This window comes from Triticum urartu, chromosome 1A (genome assembly GCF_056163025.1).
Source record: "Triticum urartu cultivar PI428250 chromosome 1A, HENAU_Tu73, whole genome shotgun sequence".
NCBI lineage: Eukaryota > Viridiplantae > Streptophyta > Magnoliopsida > Poales > Poaceae > Triticum > Triticum urartu.
The window spans coordinates 189,439,631-189,461,180 of NC_141873.1; the positions used below are offsets into that span (position 1 = coordinate 189,439,631).

The 21,550-nt window shown below is 46.1% G+C and overlaps 1 long non-coding RNA gene across 5 annotated transcripts; it reads right to left on the reverse strand.

The window, feature by feature from the left end:
- Positions 1–11,768: 11,768 nt before the first annotated feature.
- Positions 11,769–16,356, reverse strand: LOC125554985 (uncharacterized). Of its 5 annotated transcripts, none has more exons than XR_015599890.1 (3): positions 15,669–16,259; positions 14,204–15,415; positions 11,769–13,962 (listed from the first exon to the last, which is right to left on the reverse strand). It is a non-coding gene; the product is annotated as an uncharacterized LOC125554985 (long non-coding RNA). The 5 variants fall into 5 exon arrangements; XR_015599889.1 differs by having other exon boundaries at positions 11,769–14,339; positions 14,549–15,415; positions 15,669–16,258; XR_015599888.1 differs by having other exon boundaries at positions 11,769–14,354; positions 14,549–15,415; positions 15,669–16,258.
- Between the last annotated feature and the right edge of the window lie 5,194 nt (positions 16,357–21,550).

Consider the following 21,550-nt stretch of genomic DNA (forward strand, 5'->3'; position numbering starts at 1 on the left):
CCAAAAAACATTATGCTCCACTTTTATTTGCCTCAGAATGCCGAGTGATTGTGTAACCGTTAAACTTCTTCGGGCTTGATGCTCGAATACTTTTGATCTGCCGTCTGGAACCTTGGGGTTTATCCGAACTTGGTTTATTTCTGAATATGCTGGTGTTTGCTTTCGACTGGACTTTGTTTTTTACTCGGAATACTCTTTGTGCTTGGAATGCAGCTCTGAAGTGGAGAATACTTAGGCGAGTACTTGGACTGCAGCTAAGCCCCCGAGTGGTAGGATCGCTCACCACTCGGTAGGATTTTTAAACTTAGGCAACTACTTGGACTGCAGCTAAGCCTCCGAGTGGGAGGATCGCTCACCACTCGGTAGGATTTTTAAAACTTAGGCGAGTACTTGGACTACAGCTAAGCCTCCGAGTGGGAGGATCGCTCACCACTCAGTAGGATTTTTAAAACTTAGGCGAGTACTTGGACTGCAGCTAAGCCTCCGAGTGGGAGGATCGCTCACCACTCGGTAGGATTTTTAAAACTTAGGCGAGTATTTGGACTGCAGCTAAGCCTCCGAGTGGGAGGATCGCTCACCACTCGGTAGGATTTTTAAAACTTGGGCGAGTACTTGGACTGCAGCTAAGCCTCCGAGTGGGAGGATCGCTCACCACTCGGTAGGATTTTGAAACTTAGGCAAGTACTTGGACTTTAGCTAAGCCTCCGAGTGGGAGGATCGCTCACCACTTGGTAGGATTTTTAAAACTTAGGCGAGTACTTGGACTGCAGCTAAGCCTCCGAGTGGGAGGATCACTCACCACTCGGTAGGATTTTTAAAACTTAGGCGAGTACTTGGACTGCAGCTAATCCCCCGAGTGAGAGGCTGGCTCACCACTCGGTAGGATTTTTAAAACTTAGGCGAGTACTTGGACTGCAGCTAAGCCCCCTAGTGGGAGGCTAGCTCACCACTCAGTAGAATTTTTAAAACTTAGGCGAGTACTTGGACTGTAGCTAAGCCCCCGAGTGGGAGGCTGGCTCACCACTTGGTAGGATTTTTAAAACTTAGGCGAGTACTTGGACTGCAGCTAAGCCCTCCGAGTGGGAGGCTGGCTCACCACTCGATAGGATTTTTAAAACTTAGGCGAGTACTTGGACTGCAGCTAAGCCTCCGAGTGGGAGGATCGCTCACCACTCGGTAGGATTTTTAAAACTTAGGCGAGTACTTGGACTGAAGCTAAGCCCCCGAGTGGGAGGCTGGCTCACCACTCGGTAGGATTTTTCAAACTTAGGCGAGTACTTGGACTGCAGCTAAGCCCCCGAGTGGGAGGTTGGCTCACCACTCGGTAGGATTTTTCAAACTTAGGCGAAATGGACTCGCAGCTAAGCCCCCGAGTGAGAGGCTTGCTCACCACTCGGTAGGATTTTTACAAACTTAGGTGAAACGGATTCGCGGCTAAGCCACCCACTGGGGGATTTCTCACGTAAACAAAAGCAACAACAATCACTGGGAAAATTATAACACTTTTGTCTTTTTATAAATAAACTACAGAGGTATCTCTTATTACATCTCATCCGAGTGAGTACTTAAGTATAAAAGGGGCGGAGCAGCTCCGCATTCCAAGCTCGTGGCTCATCAATCTAGCGATCGACATTGTAAAGATGGTATGCTCCATTGTGGAGAACTTTGGTGACGATGAAAGGACCTTCCCAAGTAGGAGCGAGCTTGTGTGGTTTCTGTTGATCCACTCGGAGGACCAAGTCTCCTTCTTGGAAGGCTCGACTCTTCACATTTCTGGCATGGAATCGACGCAAGTCCTGCTGATAGATGGTCGATCGGATCATGGCCATCTCTCTTTCTTCTTCTAGGAGGTCGACTGCGTCCTGCCGGGCTTGTTCTGCTTCATCCTCAGAGTAGAGTTTGACTCGGGGTGCATTGTGAAGCAAGTCACTCGGCAAAACTGCTTCAGCTCCATAGACCAGAAAGAATGGAGTTCGTCCAGTCGACCGATTAGGGGTGGTCCTCAATCCCCAAAGAACTGACGGAAGCTCGTCGACCCATGTGCCTGCTGCATGCTTGAGATCGCGCATCAGTCGGGGTTTTAGTCCTTTGAGAATTAGACCATTTGCTCTTTCTGCTTGTCCATTCGACTGGGGGTGAGCGACTGACGTGTAGTCGACTCGTGTGCCTTGAGAGGCGCAAAAAGCTCTGAACTTGTCGGAATCGAAGTTTGACCCATTGTCAGTGATGATACTATGCGGAACTCCATATCTGAATATCAACTCTCTGATAAAGCTGATAGCAGTGCAGGCATCAAGATTCTTGATAGGTTTAGCTTCAATCCATTTAGTGAATTTGTCGACTGCCACCAGCACATGGGTGAAGCCGCTCCTGGCAGTTCTCAGCGGCCCAACCATATCCAATCCCCAAACAGCGAAGGGCCGGACAAGTGGAATGGTCTTCAAGGCTGAGGCGGGTTTGTGCGACATATTGGAATAGAACTGACATCCTTCACATTTGTCGACTATCTCCTTTGCCATTTCATTTGCTTTTGGCCAGTAAAATCCCGCTCGGTATGCTTTAGCCACGATGGTCCGAGAGGACACATGATGGCCACAGGTCCCCGAGTGGATATCATCAAGAATTATTTGACCTTCTTCTGGTGTTATACATTTTTGACCGACTCCAGTCGCACTTTCCCTGTACAACGGTCCCTTTATCACAGTAAAGGCCTTAGATCGACGGACGATCTGTCGAGCCTCTTGTTCATTCTCTGGGAGTTCTTTCCTTAGGATGTACGCGATGTACGGCACTGTCCAGTCGGGAGTGATGACCAAAACTTCCATGATCAGGTCGACCACTGCTGGAACCTCAACTTCAGTCGGATCCGTGGCACTTTTTGGCTGCGGGGCTTCTTCGGTGAAAGGATCCTCTTGAACTGATGGTGTGTGGATGTGTTCCAGAAACACATTGCTGGGAATGGCTTCTCTCTTGGAACCTATTTTTGCCAAATCATCAGCTGCTTGATTTTTCAGTTGGGGTATATGATGCAGCTCTAACCCCTCGAATTTCTTCTCTAGCTTTCTCACTGCCTTGCAATAACCAGTCATGGCTAGACTTCTGACGTCCCACTCCTTCATCACTTGATTCACCACCAAATCTGAGTCGCCATAGACCATGGGGCGATGGACACCGAGTGAAATGGCCATGCGCAACCCATACAAAAGTGCTTCATAATCTGCTTCGTTATTGGAGGAATCAAAGTGGATTTGGAGAACATATCTGAGCTTATCTCCTCGGGGGGAAACCAATACTACCCCAGCACCGGAACCATTCAGCATCTTAGAACTGTCGAAGAACATGGTCCAGTGCTCCGAGTGAACTTGAGTCGGCAGTTGCTGTTCAATCCACTCGGCGACGAAATCTGCAATTGCTTGGGACTTGATAGCTTTCTTTGCCTCAAACTTGATATCTAGGGGAAGGATTCAATCGCCCATTTTGCCACTCGACCAGTTGCATCTCTGTTGTGCAGAATCTTTGACAATGGAGCGTCGCTAACGACTGTAATGGAATGGTCAGAGAAGTAATGTGCAACCTTCTTCGTGGTCATATAAATCCCATATACAAGCTTCTGATAATGAGGATATCTTTGATTTGATGGGGTCAAAACTTCAGAAACATAATATACTGGGCGCTGAACTTTAAAGGTTTTTCTTTCTTCTTCCCGCTCGACCGTAAGTACTGAACTGACGACTTGTCCCGTGGCTACAATGTAAAGCAGCAAAGGCTCTTTGCTGATTGGGGCAGCAAGCACCGGCTGGGTGGAGAGCAGGGCTTTTAGCTCTACAAACGCTGCATCAGCTTCAGGAGTCCACTCGAACTTGTCTGACTTCTTCATCAGTCGGTAAAGAGGCAATGCCTTTTCACCGAGACGAGAAATGAATCGACTTAAAGCGGCCAAGCAACCAGTAAGCTTCTGGACATCGTGCACGCGCACAGGGCGCTTCATTCGGAGTATAGTACCAAATTTTTCTGGTTTGGCGTCGATTCCTCGTTCGAAAACGAGAAAACCGAGTAACTTTCTGCCAGGAACTCCGTATGTGCACTTTGATGGGTTAAGCTTGATATCATACCTCCTGAGGTTGGCAAATGTCTCAGCAAGGTCAGTCAGCAGGTCGGAACCTTTCCATGACTTGACCACAATATCATCCATGTATGCTTCCACATTCCGACTGATTTGAGTGAGCAAACACTTCTGAATCATCCTCATGAACGTGGCTCCATCATTTTTGAGGCCGAATGGCATGGTAACATAACAGAAGCACCCGAATGGAGTGATGAAAGCTGTTTTGATCTCGTCGGGACCATACAGACGGATCTGATGGTAACCGGAATAGGTGTCTAAAAAAGACAGGCGCTCACATCCCGCAGTTGAGTCGACTATCTGGTCGATGCGGGGGAGAGGAAAATGATCTTTTGGGCAGGCCCGATTGATATGTTTGAAGTCAATGCACATGCGAAGTGACTTGTCCTTCTTGGGGACCATGACAACATTGGTGAGCCACTCGGAGTGGTAAATCTCTCGGATGAACTCTGCTGCTAAGAGTCGAGCCACCTCCTCGCCAATGGCCTTTCTCTTCTGGACGGCGGACCATCGAAGATGTTCTTTGACAGGTTTCACTTTTGAGTCGACTCGTAGATGGTGCTCAGCCAGCCCCCTAGGAACACCCGACATGTCAGAAGGCTTCCATGCGAAGATGTCCCAGTTCTCACGGAGGAACTGGATGAGCGCTTCTTCCTATTTGGAGTCGAGTGTCGTAGAGATATGAGTCGGAGCAGCATTGGGGTCGGCCGGGTGAATGTGAATCGACTTTGTCTCACTGGACGACTGAAACGCTGATTCCGTAGCGGGCTTCTTGGCTCGCAACAAATCACTCGGGTCTGCAGTTTTCTGGTATTCCTGCAGCTCTACCACTGCCATCTGAGCATCGGCGATCTTTGAGCCTTTCTGAAAGCACTCTTCTGCCTTCTTCCAATTGCCAGTAATAGTGATCACACCTCTGGTACCAGGCATCTTCAATTTGAGGTACACATAACATGGTCGAGCCATGAATCGTGCATAAGCTGGCCTTCCCAAAATAGCGTGATAAGCGCTCTGGAAATCCACAACTTCAAACGTCAACTTTTCTTTGCGGTAATTTTTGGAATCACCGAAAACCACATCAAGAGCAATTTGGCCGAGTGACTCAGCCTTCTTTCCAGGAATTACTCCATGGAAACTCATGTTGCTGGTACTGAGTTTGGACATCGGAATGCCCATCCCGTTCAACGTCTCTGCATACAGTATATTCAGGCCACTGCCCCCATCCATCAAAACTTTGGTCAGTCGAGTGCCTTCAACAATTGGGTCGACCACCAAAGCTTGCCTCCCAGGGGTGGCTATGTGCGTCGGGTGATCGGACTGGTCGAATGTGATGGCAGTCTGAGACCATTTCAAATAACTGGGTGTCACCGGAGCGACCATATTCACTTCTCGGTTGATAACTTTCAATCGACTTTTGCTTTCAACATCAGCAAAAATCATCAGGGTACAATTGACCTGGGGGTACCCATCATCACTATATTCCTTGTCCTCAACTTTGTCCGACTCCTTTTCCTTATCTTTGGGCTGTTTCCCTTGGAACTGCTGGATCAAGAGCCGACACTGTCGAGTGGTATGTTTCGGATAAATGATTTTACCCTCTTCATCTTTCTTTGTGTGAATGTGACATGGCAGATCCAACACATCATTTCCGTCTTGGTCTTTCACCTTCTTGGGGTTCCAAGGCCCTTTGGGCTTCCCCTTGAACTTTCCTTGAGTCATGGCCAAGGCTTCTCCAGGAGTAGCTGGCTCGGCTTTCCGCTTCTGCTTCCGACTGGAGTTCCCTCCTCTAGTTTCGTGGGCGACTGACTTGTGCTTGCCACTCCGGAGCCGATCCTCTTCTTCACCATTGGCATACTTGGTGACAATCTCCATCATTCGACTCAAAGACATGTCTCCGGTTTGACCGAATTTCAGGTTCAGTTCTCTGTACTTAATGCCTTCCTTGAAGGCACAGACTGCTTGGTGATCAGATATGTTCTCTACTGTGTGATGCAATGTGATCCATCTCTGGATGTAGGCCCTCAAAGTTTCATTCGGCTTCTGCACGCAAGACTGCAACTCTATCAACCCTGTTGGTCGCTTGCAAGTTCCTTCAAATGTTCTGACAAACACTCGGGCAAGATCTTCCCAAGTGTAAATGCTGCTGGGTGCTAACTGATTCAGCCATGCTCTGGCCGAACCTTCCAACATAAGAGGCAGGTGTTTCATTGCCACTTCATCGTTACCGCCGCCAATCTGAACAGCCACTCGGTAGTCCTCAAGCCAAGTATCAGGCTTGGACTCACCAGTGAACTTACTGACTCCAGTCGCCAACCTGAAGTTGGGAGGAATCACCGCGGCTCTGATGGCTCTGTTGAAGCACTCCGGTCCTGAGACGTGTACTCTGCTGCTGGTGGGTACGTCTCTATCATGACCTTCTCGGTGGGCTCTGTTCCTGTCAACCAAACCCTAAACGAGAATGGATCTCGCATCAAAGCCTGGTTCCCTGGGGTCGACTGGAATCCTTCGCCCAACACTGTGAGGGCGTCTGTCATCCTGCTGTCGAGGCATGTACGATCCACTCCTTGGGGGAAGGGTGGGCACTCGACGTCGATCATCTCGATCAAGTCGGTGATCATACTGCTCACGGTTCTTGTTCTGATCACGCCGGTCCCCACGCCCCTCACGCCTCGGGGGCGATCTTGGGCTGTGGGCCGACTGGACTGTGTCTGCAGCGACGGATCTGCTATGGATCCTATTTCGCGACTGTGACACAGCTGAATTCTGATCTCCTGCCGCCCGGAGTAATGCTCTGATCTGTAACAAGCCTCTGCCAGCCTCTGACTGAGAAGGCTGAATCGACTCTGCTATATGGGCTGTAGCTGCTAAATTCTGAATCGGAGTTCGATATACCTGAGTCGGTGGCGGAAAGAGCTGACATCGACTGGATGTTGGAATCCGTTGTCACGCACGCTCGTCGAGTACTCGCTGGAGGTTCTCCAGTCGAGTGCGCTCAGCCAAGTTGGCCAAGCGTGCGTCCTCTAAGGCACGGGCCTCGGGGGTTTCTCCAACGATAGGAGTGTGCAGCGCATCCATGTTCCGGCAACGAAGTTCTTCTCTCTGTAGCGAAGTGAGGGGCTCGGGGAGATAGTCTTCATGGGCATGCGACGGATCGCCTCCGTCGTCGCCTCCGTTGGTGCGGGGAAAGCCGGGAGGGCTGCGTGGTTCATCGACCATCAGAACCTCCGCCGCTGGATCACTGCTGTCGCACTCGTATGCAGTCTCTGCGGAGCCAGTCGACAGGTCAAACAGGCCGTAGAGAGATTCGTCGGGCTCGATCACCGCGACTTCGGGGGTGGCCGACTGGCGAGCCACCGCATGTCTCACCCACCGCTGAAGTCTTGACCGACCGGAGCGCTTGCGCCGGCGGGAAACGGGGAGGGAGGACGACACAGGGGCCGACCGATATTGGGTCGACGGCTGCCGCAAGAGGACGCCGCGGACGCACGCGCGAAAGTGCGTTGCCCCGCGGACAGGGAGCGCGTCGACATCGAGCGGAGCCTCCTAAAGCCAAGCAGAGTCGTCGGCGATGAACGTGAGCGCGCCGAGATGGATCTCGCGGCCCTCCACCAAAACTCCGCCTGAAACCATGATGAAGGGGGTCGGAAAAATCGCAACTTCTCCAACAAGTCGCTAAGACACCTGCCCCAAGGTGGGCGCCAACTGTCGTGGTTCTAAGTCTGACAGTAGAATATGGGGGTAGGAATGGAGAGGCAAGATCTTAGCTATGGAGGAGTTGTACACACAAGGTTTACGAGTTCAGGCCCTTCTCGGAGGAAGTAACAGCCCTACGTCTCGGAGCCCAGAGGCGGTCGACTGGATTATGCGTGTGTGAGTTACAGGGGGTGCGAACCCTTGTCCCAGAGGAGGGGGGTAGCTTATATAGAGTACGCCAGGACCCCAGCTCCCCTCCGTTACACAGGGTTCAATATGCATTAAGAAGAGGCGTTACAGGTAACGCCTATATTAAAGTGCTACAAATGATCATTAAGTATGTGAATGAATGCTTGACCGTTGCTGCGCAGAGCGACTTTAGGTCTTCTGATATGTCGAGTGGTTTGGTGGTCGAGTGACCTGGATAAGAGAGGTCTCCGAGTGATTGATAGGTCGAGTGGACTTCGCTCGACACCTTTGCGAGTCCTCTGCTTCTAATTCTTGAACTTATTAGTTCTTAGGACAAGACTTTAGGTGGGGCGTATAGGTCAGGCCTATTACCCTACCCTAGGCCTGTGTCTACATCACTAGGTGAATGAACCTCGGTTGGGGGGGGCATGCATTTATAGCTAGGATTTCCTTCGTGCTGACACGTGGGAGGAGGCCTGTGTCTACATCACTAGGTGAATGAACCTCGGTTGGGGGGGGCATGCATTTATAGCTAGGATTTCCTTTGTGCTGACACGTGGGAGGAGGGGGGCTGCTAGCTACTTCGCACTTTGCTGGGTGAACCTCGGTTGGGGGGAGGGGGCATGCATGCATAGCTTAGGATTCCCAATTCATGCCGACACGAGGGGGGTGGGGGCAAGCAATAACGTGCACTTTGCGAGAGAGGTGCCACATCGAAGTTGCATTTGGTATTTGAAAATCAAACCACCCTTTTGATACATAAATTTGTCCACATGCAAGTGTGTTCGTGTTCTGACCCTCTCCCGCGTCATTTTTCGCCAAATTTATGAACATTAGACAAGTCAGATGACGCAACACACACGGTTCACTCAAACTAACCGTGTGCCACGCCGGTGCCTCTGTCACGCACACATCCGCATAGTACATTGGGCTCCACAAGGCTCCCCTCCCAAAAATATCTGCGTGCCTCGAGGGTTTTTCTGTTTCATAACACACGGTTGTTATTTCCGGACCGTGTGCGATGTTTCTTGTTCCCAATCCCGCCTGCATCCCTAGAAAATATCTGCCCACCTCGAGGGTTTTTCTGTTTCATAACACACGGTTGTTATCTCCGGACCATGTGCGATGCACAATCATGAAAATTTTCAATAGCCCAGCATTGCACTCCCCCGTAGTAAAATTTTCAGTACCCGCATCATTTCCTCAAACACCCCCTTCGACACACACACACAAACACACACACACACACCAAAACCTCCTCGGGCGTGCGCTCGCACACACACACACCCTCGCTCGCTCGAAACCCTAGCAAGGTCCCCGCCGCCGCCGCCGCAAGGCCTCCATTGTCAACATCTGTCGGTTTTCCCGTGCACCTTACCCACCGATCTCCATACCCAGGCCACCCTGAGTTTCTTAGATGACGCCTGCCAAACGCCCCCTTTCCCACAGATCCCCATCCCATCCCCACCCCCCCACCCCAGAGCATCGCAGCCTAAGACCGGCTACGCTTCCCGTGGAGCTCGAGGAGCGACTGGCCCAAAAGAGGTGTATAGCGGTTTCTTCGCTCGACGTTGCCGAGGAAGCTGACGACCATTACTAGCGGCAGGCACTCAAGCAGCAGGCTAGAGTATGCGGGCATGTCTCGGCCGCCGGCTATGACATCGAGGTCATCGACAGCGACGGCCTGAGGTGGGCTATGTCACAGGTTAAGTGGTCCACCCCCAACCCCTCGGGTTCGACCACCGTCGATCTCATCCATGGCCCCGCCGCTGATCACCTCTGGCTCGCTGTCAACAATTTGCCATTCTACATCGCCATCGAGCCCCTTTTGTCATTTCTTAAAGACACGTTTTGCGATGCTGGCTTGTGATCCACAGCTTCCAAGTCAGACCTCATCAAAAGTCACCACGAGGAGGGATCCTCTCCGGCTCTTCCAAGGGGAATGCGCCCGTCGGCGACATCAGGGAGGGCACCCTACGGCCGTGCTCTTCCAAGGGGAAGGAGCCCATCTGCGACAACATGGAGCGCATCCAGGGTCCGTGCTCTTCCCACGGGAACGAGCTCATCTGTGACAAGTGAGAAAACCCATGATTTGATTTGTTTTGTCGAGTCCCTTTTGTAGTGTAGTGAGAATATGTCCAGTTTTAATTGCTATATCTGGTTGTTTGCAGTATGCCTTGTTTATTTCAGTTGTTCACAATGTGATGCTCCATATGTGCAATTATTTACTGTGCAGTACATTTCATCAATCCAGTTTTAAACATACCGATAGGAATGCATATATTTGCTTGTTTTTAAGCCTATTATAGCTAGCATATGCCTCTTTTAAAGTTTTTTGATTGTTTGGTTGTTTGTAGTTAGCATATGTCCAGTTTCAGATGCTATCTTTGGTTGTTTGTAGTACTAGTTGACCCGTTGCGCCAAATGGCACAGAGACCCGCTGAAGACATGTTGTCGATGAAAATAGTTTCATGCTGCAAGAACCTTTAACTAAACCATCCGTTGCGCCAGATGGCGTAGAGACCTGCTGATTCCATGTTAGTGACGAAAAGAAATCCATGGTTTAGTTGATATAGTTACGGGTATGCACATACGACAACAAATTTAATGTTTCTTATATGAAAAAACAAGGCTTGTTATCAACAATCAGATGTATATACACAATTAAATTTGGTAACAAAGAGTTCTGTTTGAAACAAAATGTATGTAACAAATCTAATCCTCTTTAGTAGGAAAAACATGGTATATTTTGTTGTCTATAATGAGATGTATATACAAATTCTAATTTGGTAGCACAGAGTTATATATTCTATAAGATGTGAACGACGGACATCACATCCAGAGATATTCACATCAGCAACAAAGTTGTCTACAATTCATGTGAATGATGTGGTTCGCCAAGGCAGCCGTTTCGGGGGCGTTGATTTCTGAGGGAGTCCAGGTGGCGATGATGATAGACACTCGGTGGTCATTTGCGGATTGCATGATCAGCGCAAATCCTGCATATTTCCCTTGCGAAGCTCATCTTCAAAGTCGGAGTTGTCAATTGTTCACGTGTATAGCCATCTGTTAGCATGTGGCCAGGTTGGCCAGTGGTACCCATGTTGTGTGGGTTGAGTTGTATTGGTTTTAGCCCGGTTTTCCTCAATTAACCAGGCAATTCTCACTATCTTTTAAGCTAATGAAAATGGAAGTCTTTTGCCTCGTTTCAAAATAATTAAATAAAACATCAGCGAGAAATAACATCCTTGGGCCAGCACCTGACTAAGTTGAAATGATATTGTTCCGCTCCTTCCAAATATGTGAAGGATATTACCGATGTTGTCTTGGGCTTGCAGCCCTTCGGGTGGCATCACTTGCCAAACAAAGGAGAGATTGGTAGGAATCGAAACTTTGAGGATTGACCAAATCACAACAACAAAATTGCGGCCATTTTTTCATATATATACATGAAGTGTCAGGTCATAGCATTGCTGAAGCGGACTAAAATTCAGGAGAATGGATGAGAATAGAAATGATGTAAAGTCGGGTCTCGGTTTAAAATGGGCATAAGAAAGTAGTATTTTAGTAGAGCTGTATCGGAATGCACAAAGGCTTAGTAACTGCAATACTAAATTACTCAAGGAAGAGCTACACAATTTACTCAAGTAAGAGCTGCTCAATATTGTCGTCAGAACAAACTGTAATAGGATCGTGGGAATTATATGTTGATGTGTACACACCTTCACAATTATATAACTCTATGTAACAATGCACAAAGGAGTAGCTGCCACAATATTAATTTACTCAAGGAAGAACTGGTCAATTATGTCATCAGAACAAACTGTAATAGGATGGTGCAAATTCTGTAAACCTTGAACGGGGCGCATAGTACCTTCCAAAGCCTATTAACATCAAGATGTAATAAGGCAAGAGAAAAATGATTGTAACTATCTTCTAATTGTTCAAACATTTGAGAAAGCTTAGAGAATCCGTCATGCTGCCTTTTTCTCCAATGTTCTCTTCCTTCTTTTACCTACAAAAATGAAGCATGTTCCACAAACTGGCAAAATCAGTGTTGTTACCAACAGACTTCCATATTATAAGAGGTATTGTGGAAGTATTTATGCCAACTAAATTCAGAAAAGACCAAAAGCATAATAATTTAGCAGCCCTATATAAGACTTGTTTCAATCCTCATGGTGCATCTCGAAGCCCATGCAATCGAAACTGGAACATCACTCGCACTGAAATCTCCAAACACCAGTTGATCTAACTAATCGAGCAAGTAGCAGTCCTGCATTGAAACCCCTAAACACCAGTTCAGTTATCCATATTATACACATCCCTGCTACTACAAATTCTGAAAAATGAGAAACTGGACCCTCAGCAACAACTGACATAAAGGCTAAACCAGAGCAATCAACCATTACTTTTGTCATGGCACAAAATTTCTAATAGAATCACATCTAAGAATGTCAATTGGAAGGAGAGAAAGGAAGTCTAGGAATTCATGGTGGCAGATAAAGCAAATAAAATAATATTGTTCAGGAAACGAGATAATATCAGGGACACGAAAGGTTGTTCCGAGATGTTCCACACAATCTAACAGTTAGACAGCACACACAAAAAAGGTTGAATCAAAGAGAAACTAAAAACCACATTACAATATAAACTGGTTACCTTTTTTTGCTTAGGCAAAGGCCGACATGAACATTAGAAACCAAATTGAACTTATCTTTTTCTATGTAGTAAAAAACTGAACAAGTGTCTGTTTTTCATCGAAAGAAAAAAAATGCTAGGAGAGTAATATGCTTATGGCAGAATTAACATTGATAGCAGAAGAAGATACATACTGGAAATGTTGGACTAAATTTGGCCAACTTCACTAACAATGTAGAAATTGGCTTCAGTGTACTAACATAGTTATTTTGGATATAAGCAATCAACCACGAATTTAACATCAGAGATATCTGACCATTTTAAGTAACGAAAAAGAGCCCAATAGCAAGATAGCACAACATAGAGCTGCATTGACCATTGGACCAAGCTCTGAGTAGAGAACCTACATTTCATATCCAATAACTGAAATTTGTGCGATACATCCATAAAGGAATATTAGCAGGACAGGCAGCGCTGGACATATTGTTTAAGCAAATAAATAGTCACTACTTTCTTGTGCGCAATGGAGCAGAAATTGGTGATCACAAGAGCAGAGTAGTCATGGTTGAGCCTGTTTTGACTTTCTTTTCTTATTCCACTTTGGAAAGGACAAAAGTGAACAAAAGCAAGCCAAAAACATATAGTACTACCTCCGTAAACTAATATAAGAGTGTTTAGAATACTAAAATAGTGATCTAAACGCTCTTATATTAGTTTACAGAGGGAGTACCATTTAATGCCTCACAACAGTTTTTGCATGGCCAGTTAACCCTGAAAGAAGAAAGTCTGTGATATTACACTTAATATGTAAAAGAGGCTCAAACACAAAATTAAATTCAAAATAAAAGTAATGCTCATGTAGCATATTTTGTATTTACAACACAAGACAGTACCGTCAAATGTTATATATTAGCTAGCTAAGTAGGAATCTCTCATTGGACTGCCTCTAAATTATACCATGGAGGCATGAAACCAAGTATTTTTGGTCAGGAAAACAAAGATGCCCGCTTCCGCACCATGAATCGCAGAATTTTCATATAATTGTACTCACAAAGCTATTTAAACATAAAAGGAAACAATAGTACCTTGTATATTTGTACAACCTATCAAGAACAAAGTTGTGAATTAATCTCTTCGTATTGATGCCCTCATCACCAAGCCCACTATCACTGATGCCTTCTCTTCCGGCACCATAAGTAGTGTGATCATTTTAGAAATATGATCAGTTATATTCTACTTGTATCTATCTCTATCTTGCGGTTCCACTGCTCACTGTCGTGGTTGCACTACTCATGTCGGATTAGAGTTATGGTGCCCTGCGAAACACGAGCAAAGTTTGAACAATCCAATGGTTATATTCTACTTAAGCTGGGACCACTATGCATGATATTTTGTATGAATCGCTATGATAGAGAGCTGAACAATTATATAGCAAATTGGGTGTCGTATTCAATTGTATCCATGGAAAATATATTATGATCTCTAAACTACAGTAGTGTACAAAGAAACGACAACCAACGAAGGAAGCGGAGGCGGACGCTGACAGAGATGACAAACCCAAGTCTTGGAAGGATGACAGTCGGATAGATATCTCATCTCTACTTCTGCTCATCTCCATTTATTAAGACACGACAACATATGTATATATATGATGTGCGCCCAACTCTGTCTTGAGCATTGCCCGCTGCTGAAACTGCACATGAAAAAACTGACAAATGTTCTTAGTCTTGTTCTGCCTTATGCAACTTCTACATAATGTGAATAGGAGTAAGCAGGTGTCGTATCCAGATTTTTTTTGACCATTAGTAACTTCTACATTATGCATCATATTATGTATGTAATGTCGAAGTATCGACATCAAGATTACATGACAGAAAGTGGGAAATAAAGTGGCCAACTAACCAAGCCTAGGTGAAAGGAAATCTTGAATCTGTCCATTCATGTCTGATACAAAGAACTCATCATTAGCACTGTAATTCACACAAAGGTAGCTATTTTTGTTTTTCTTATATAAATCCAAGAAATACCACTAATACAATTTATCAAACTGCGATACCGACAAATTGAGTTCCATTGCCCTTCAGTGTTTAGCAGTTGCCTTTTAACGGGATTGTAGATAGCCTCAAAAAATGGCATATCGCTTTTCACTTGCTTTCTAAGTGTCAATGCAGAACTTTGTGTGACACAAACCCTATCTTTTCCGACATGCAACGCTCCCCAGGAACATGGGAGGTCAATGGGTTCGTGTGTGGCGAAATAGACCTGGTCCCAGAGTATCACTCATCTGAGCGACCGTCCAAGGCACAAATCATCCAACATCGGCAATAAAATTGAGCAGGCTACAACAGAGGTAAGGGTAGGCTCTAAGGGCAACTCCAACGGTGACACCGACTTTTTCAGCTCTGTTTAGTCCCACAAGCCAAGGCTGTCTTGATTGCTCAAGACATGATTGTTTCAGCCAGTCATCATCGTCATCGCCCCTCTTTTTGGTCCAAAAATGAGGTTGCCTCTGCACACCAAGCAACATGACCATGATACCCCGTTACATGTGTGCACACATCCAGCCATCAAGCTCAGGAGCTGCTCATACCTGGAGTCAACCGACCAAACCCCCACGATGCGGACGACACATCAGACAAACACCATACGGTTCCCAGCCAACGCCACACCCGAATCCAAGGCAACAGAACAGCGCTCGCTGGCAGCGGTGCGGAACTGACGTGGTCGCCAACCCGACGATTGGCCAGTGATCCGGCAATGAGAGCTCGCCTGATTCAGCATAGGGTTTGGGTTGTAATCAAATGTAACAAAATGATGAGGTGAGAAAGATGGTTCAGCCTGTGTCTGAATCATTCAGCCTCTCATTATTTTGAGAAAATAGGCTCAAGACAAGGTATCATCTATCAGCCTGCTTAAGTGAGTTTCGTAGGTGTTCCTTGCAGTTCAGGAGCACACCACGGATTCTTGGTCATTCAAATAAAGAGCTTTTTCTTGGAGAGAGAGAGAGAGATGGGGATCATACCGGATCCAAAGCAACAGGTAGCCAAGCAGCGAGTAATCCATCGACGGCGGCTAAGATCCCGCGCCGGCCCGACCAATCCCTCGACCGGAATGCATCACGGGCCCCGCCGCTCGGTCCCCAGCCCGCGCCGCCGTGGATGTCCCTGCCGCACGGGAGGGGCGGCGACCCAGCGAGTCCGTCGGTCGGGAGCCTGGATGGCGCCTGCGGCTCCCTCCATCATCGCCGCCCTTCGGGGAGGGGTGCGACCCCAGCCGACGCGAGCCGAGTTGGCCACTCTCCCATCCGACACCGTGCCTCCTCTCCTCTTCCTCTCTTTCTCCCTCCTCTCTCTCCCTCTCATCTTCTCTCTCCTACAGATCTAACTGAGCGCCACCGCTGTCGCCCTTTGCCTGCAGGTCGGCGCCGTGGTGGGGATCTGGGAAGGAGGAGGGGGCGGAAGGGAGGAATGGTGCGGCGGCTGTGAGAAGGAGCGGGTGGCTGTGGACGGGGGGCTAGGGTTTGGTGCGGTTATGTCCAATGGGCTTCTCGCCCCAGCCACGAAACGACGCGGCGCGCGAGGAAAGGTTCACCCGCCCGAAGATGACCCGCTGCTGAGACAGCCAATGCAAGCTTGAGATGAGCTCACTCGTTATTGGGCAAGAAAAATGATGAAAAACAATTTAACTGCAAGTGAAGATCTAACGGTGCAGCGAGCTAGAGGGGCAGATCCGACGGCCGACGAAGCTTGCAATCGGGGGAGCATTCTGGGAGCGAGTTGGCTAGCTTCTGTTTTGTTTTAAATGCCTTGTTTATTCCAGTTATTCACAACGTGATGTTCTATATGTGCAAGTATGAACTGTTGTGCTTAACATGTTTCTCGATGTACCTACACATGACAATTTTGGGAACGACTGCTGTTTTCCATCGAGGTTAGTTTCATCACATGGCTTATATCAGCTCACTGTTTAGAATATCGGTAGCTGGTACCATATAGGCTGGCGGCTGATAAGGGACTAATCGGTGAATCGTACTTTTAATTGAATATATCTGCAACCCATTTATCGTTAGGTTAACTAGGGTCATATGTATTATATCTGAGGCTACATAGCAACATGCATTGTACTTAATATCTAAATATGCAATCCTAGGCTACATAGCAACAAGGAAGAGTGTTACATTAATGTTCTAATGATGTCTAGATATACGTAGAAGAGCAGCAGCAGCAACAACAACAACAACAAGAACACAACCCTGTTTGGATACTCAACTTAGCTAGAGGTTAGAGTTAGTTTCTAGCTCATTACTAACCCTGAACTAACTCCATCCAAAGAGTTGTTTGGATGGCAGGGTTAGATTGACAATAAATGCACTAGGAGAACTAGCTCCAATTAGCACCTCTTGGGTTGGATATATTTTTGGGTGGCTTATAGATGCAACTAGTTCAAACTAGCCCTCATGTTTAGATATACTTTAGGGCTATTTGAGCCCAAACTAGCTCAAACTAACTGTAACCCCTGGATACAGCAGCAGTTAATCAGCCAATAATTTGTAAGAATGCACTAAACTCCTTCTGGCCCATAATATAAGATGTTAATTCATCTAATATGTGAGTATATTGGATGTTATAAAATACTCCCTCCGTTCCTAAATATTTGTATTTTTAAATATTTCAAATGGACTATCACATACGGATGTATATAGACATATTATAAAAGAGTGTTGTACTACATCATTGTGCAATTGCTGTTTAGCGTCTAATATTAACTTGGTGCTTTTAGGTACACATGTCATTGGTAAAGATCCGCACTTCGACCCTTTCTGCGTATGGGGCAATGAGATATCGATGAACCAACATCAAGTGAGGAAGCTGATAAAGATTGTTAGTAAAATGGGTCCAAAGATGGTAATTAAACTATTTGTTTACACTTTATCCAAGACAACAGCGAACTGCAGGATGGTAAGTAAGAACTCTGCAGCCTTCTTTTTACTGCCCATAATGAGTTGTGTTGGATGACAATGTCTGAATCTTTTTCCTTTGCAGTGGTTGCCAAAGCAGTTTACTCAAGATTACCTCTTAAACTACATGATTGGTGGGCATGCAAAGGTTAAAGTATTTCTACCAGAACACGATGATTATCTAGATGTTTTCATGAAGACCGTGAAGGATGTGTGGTCGGCCATCACAAGGGGTTGGACTAGAGTCGTGCGTGCCTTCTTCATGGAGGAGGGCACAATATGGGCATTCCGCTTCACCTTGTTCAACAACCAGAATATATTTTGCGTCTTTCTTTACCGTCTTTAATAGTACAAGTATACAACTGTGGTTCATCATTCTTTACTTGGTTCTTATGTAATTCTTGAACATATGTACCTATGAATCGAATAATGCATTGGTTGTTTGAACCTGATTGATATGAATAAAGCTGTAGCATACATTCAAATTCAAATTCAAATCCGGTACAATTGGAAATAGCAGCAATTAAATTATGGTGCAATTACGCTCTCCAGGTTGTTACGGCACACACGGTTGATAAAACACAAACGTTTGCGATATACACCATAATCCGAGACGGTTCACAGAGAGGAAACGTGTGCAAGCATGCACACAGTTGCCATTTCCAAAGCATGGGCGATGTCAGACAATATCACAAACGGTGCGGGCAAACTAAACGTTTGTGTTAGTTGCCTTATCGTACATGATTCACAACCATGAACTGTTTCTGATGAAGTGTGCATCGTAAACGTTGCATCATAGAATAGTGTGTGCAATAGTTGTCGTGTACAATGATGTTACGACGGTCTGACATTTCGTAATCATGTACGACACTCGTACGATGATTAGCTAATCTTCTTAATAGTGAACCGTTTGTGATGGGCCGAGCATTATACATGTTCTATAATAGTGAGTCGTTTGTGATGGGCCACACATCGTAAACGTAGCACCACAGAATACCGACTGCGATGGCAATGCGAGCAGAAACGAGTAGGAGTACTGTAGGGTCCCTATCCCCGACGGTTTCTGGGTCGTGTGGGAAGGACCCCCCTATCGCCCACACTTACTTGGCGATGGTTCCAAATGCCGTCGCGGAAAGGGGTTAAAAACCGTTTGTTTAGGACTGACGCACACCAATGCATGGTAGCGGGGTCCATAAGGAAATCTAAGGGATATTAAGGCCTCCTTTTAATAGAGAACCAGAACAAAGCATTAACACATAGTGAATACACGAACTCCTCAAACAACGGTCATCACAGGAAAGAATCCCAATTACTGTCACCCTGGGTATGCGGATCATAACACGTAATAGGTGCATACAACTTGCAAGATAGGATCAAGAACTCAAACATATTCATGAAAATATAGAGGGTTCAAATATGAAATCATGGCACTTGGGACCTAGTGACAAGCATTAAGCAGAGCAAAGTCATAACAACATCAATCTCGAAACATAGTGGATACTAGGGATCAAGCCCTAACAAATTGACTCTATTACATGACAAATCTCATCCAACCCCATCATTGTCTAGCAAGCCTATGAAAGAATTACTCACTTCCGGTGGTGAGCATCATAGAATTGTTGATGGAGAAGGGTTGATGACGATGACGATGATGATTTCCACCCTCCAGAGCCCCGAACGGACTCCAGAACAGCCCTCCCGATGAAGAATAGGAGGCGGGGATGGCTCTGTATCATAAAACGCAATGATTCCTCCTCTCAGATTTTTTCTCTCCGTGAGATGGTACTTATGGAGTTGGACTCCGCGAGATCGCCAATTATATATATATATATATATATATATTTCAGAAATAATCTCCATAAATTTTCAGCCTGATCCGAGAACTTTTCTTTTTGCACAAAAATAACACCCTACTGAAAACAACGTTAGTTCGGGTTAGTCCCATTCAAATTATGCAAATTAGAGTCCAAAACAAGAGCAAAAGTGTTTGGAAAAGTGGATACGTTCGGGATGTATCAACTCCCCCAAGCTTAACTCATTGCTTGTCCTCAAGCAATTCAGTTGGCAAACTGAAAGTGATAAAGAAAAACTTTTATAAACTCTTTTTGTTCTTGTTGCTATATATATGTTTAACTAATATTCAAGTTTTCAGCAAGGATTATGAACCAACCATGTGCATGCTAACACTTAGGTCTCACATTTATTTATACCAATAACCTAACCAACTAGCGAGCGATAATAAGATATCTCGGATGCCAACAATTTGTCAAAACAATCATGATATAATATGATAACATGGTATCTCGCTAGCCATTTCTAAGACAGCAAAACATAAATGCAGAGCACCTCTGAAGTTCAAGCAACTACTAAAAATTGTAATTCATGGTAGAAGAGACCCAGTCATGTCACACTCAACATTAACTATACCCAATGCATAAGAATGACAATAGTGCTCTCCAATTGGTGCTTGAATGTGAAGGTGATGACTCAACAATAAAAGTAAATAACATAAAGGTAAATAGACAGGCCCTCTGCAGAGGGAAGCATGGATTTGAAGTGGTACCAAAGCCCGAAGCTTAAAACATAAATGAACATAATTTTAAGAGGTGTATTTTTCTTGTCAACATTACGACCGAGGATTTTCATCATCTTCCATGCTAAACACATTATTGGCGGTTCCCAAGCGAAAAGGTAAAGTTTACTCCCCCTCAACCAACAATCACAAGCCATGGCTAGCCGAATTCACGGGTGCCCTCCATACCAACAACTTTGCGGGGGAGTTTTTTTTCATTTTGATTATAGGACTAGGCATCCCAGTTACCAGCCTCTCTCGTGCAATGGCAAGTGAATAAATGATAAGTCCATTTTGCATCATGTTTTCCTACTATTATCTACAGTGTGTTTAATGCATTATAACACTTTATGGAGTAATTCTAGTGCCTTTTCTCTCATAATATGCAAGGTTTATACAAAGAGGGAGAATATCGACAGCTGGAATTCTGGACATGAAAAAGCTATGTCAGAGATACCTATTTTGCGCATCTCCAAATGAGCTGAAATTTTATGGAGAATTATTTCGGAGTAAACAAAAAATACTAGAGGAAAGAGCTACCAGAGGGGGGCTCCTTGGTGCCCAGAAGACACCAAGGCGCGCCAGCCCCCCAGGCGCGCCCTGGTGGGTGGTGGGCAGCCTAGCCCACCTCTAGTGCCCATCTTCTGGTATATAAGGTCTTTTGACCTAGAAAAAAATAAAGAGAGGACTTTTGGGACGGAGTGCCGCCGTCTCGAGGCGGAACTTAGGCAGGAGCACTTTTTCCCTCCGGTGAAGCGATTCCGCCAGGGGAACTTCCCCCTCGAAGGGGGAAATCGAGGCCATCACCATTGCTACTTCTTGAGCTTGCATTGGTTTTTCCCTTAAAGAGGAAAGCGTGATGCAACAAAGTAGAGATAAGTATTTCCCTCAGTTAGAGAACCAAGGTATCAATCTAGTAGGAGGTACAAGGAAGTCTCCAATCTATGCACCTGCACAAACAATCAAACACTTGCACCCAACGCGATAAAGGGGTTCTCAATCCCTTCACGATCAATCGCAATGGTGAGATCTGATAGAGATAGGTATAAAAGATTACTAAAACGTAAAACTAAATAAATTGCAGCAAGTTATTTCTGGGTCTTTTGGTTTATAGATCTAAAAATATATGATGGAAAATAGACCCAGTGTCGGTGCAACAAACCCTGGGTCTATTGCCTAGACTGTGCACAGGCACGGAAACAAGATTGAGGCACCAACCCAAGTCAGAGTTCAAGGGACTTAGAGATTCGAAGGAGCAACATACAGACCAAGAGGACCAGGGTCGAGCGAGAGAAGCAAGATACCATCAATAGAAAGGCCTCCTTCGCCGGGCAGGTGAGCCCGGCAAAGGGTGAGGCCACGCCCAGAAGGAGAC